At 58.0% G+C, this 1,113-nt stretch overlaps 1 protein-coding gene across 1 annotated transcript in view; it reads left to right on the top strand.

Moving 5' to 3' along the window:
* Window positions 1-863: 863 nt before the first annotated feature.
* Window positions 864-1,113, top strand: part of Dnajc13 (DnaJ (Hsp40) homolog, subfamily C, member 13) — a 90,436-nt gene continuing 90,186 nt past the window's right edge. Inside the window, exon 1 of the mRNA XM_013028037.1 lies at window positions 864-913. The gene's annotated coding sequence lies outside the window, so the exon portion shown is untranslated. The remainder of the gene's footprint in view (window positions 914-1,113) is intronic.

Genomic DNA, 1,113 nt, shown 5'->3' with positions numbered 1-1,113 from the left:
GTTACAGGTTGCTGACCTCCAAAACCCCCAGTTCTGGAGTCCAAGGACTGGAGTTTCAAATACCAGGTTACTGCCAGGCTGGGGCCCTGAAGTTTATCTATCAGAGGAGGGTGATTTCCCTAGCTCAGAAGAGTTGTGAAGGATGAAGTGTATTAAGTTCAACCCTAAGACACGTGAGCAGGATTAACCTTGTCCAGTACAAACCTGTCTGGGTTTTTCCCTCGGCTTCCAGACTGGGGGGGGTGAGGAGGAGAAGGGGGGAGGGGGGAGGAGGAGACGGGTGGACACTATGTGGAAAATAAATGACCACTTGTGGGAGGTCCGGGACGGGAAGGAGGGAAACTGAGGAAAAGTGAAGGAAAGGGGGTCTAAAAAGGGTCTAAAACAAAAAAAAAGGAAATGTACACATCACTCACTTCATAGAAACAAAAACTGTATTTGAAGAAAAAGATTGAAAAAAGAAAACGAAAAAAAAAGTCTGGGCCTGAAAATTACCTCAAGTCACCGAAGAGAAACCCAGAATGGAGGGCGCCGGGCCGTCCGTCCACAGGTGAGCAGCCCGGGAGTGGGCGCGGCTCACCGGAAGGGGCGTGGCTAGCGCCCGCGCCCGCGCACTACCCTCCGCTAACTCTGCGCATGTGCGCTGCCTAAAAGGCGGGACTACGGGCGTGTGTGGGGAGGAAGAGGCCGGAAAGTGGGGCGGGACACGTCTGGAGTATTTCCTGGAAGGGAGCGAATGAGAGCGCAGAGAGGGCGGGGAAAAGAGATTATACTATGCAAAAAAGGGAGGGGGGCGTGTCCAAGAAGGCGGAAGCAGCGCTATTATCAGCTGACCGGGCCTGGGGCCTCGTGACAGCCTGGGGCGGCGTAGACGCAGGCGCTGTGAGCCCGGGTGAAGATGGCGGCCTCCAGAGTGAGCCTCTTGAGAGGCTGAGGGAGGAGGCGGAGGGGAGGGGGGTGGCGGGGGAACCCGTGGCGGTCGAACCTTCGAGGCTTGCGGCTGGTGGGGGGGGAAAGGATAAAGGAGGCCGGAGAGAGGGGCGTCTCCTCCCCCTCCCCACACACCCACCCGCCCCCTTCCGCCCCCAAACTTGTGGACGCCGCGGCCCGGCG

The sequence above is a fragment of the Dipodomys ordii genome, unplaced genomic scaffold, assembly GCF_000151885.1.
Source record: "Dipodomys ordii isolate 6190 unplaced genomic scaffold, Dord_2.0 Scaffold107, whole genome shotgun sequence".
Classification (NCBI taxonomy): domain Eukaryota; kingdom Metazoa; phylum Chordata; class Mammalia; order Rodentia; family Heteromyidae; genus Dipodomys; species Dipodomys ordii.
Note: the sequence above shows the minus strand (reverse complement) of the source record. Positions and strands in the feature narration are given on the sequence as shown.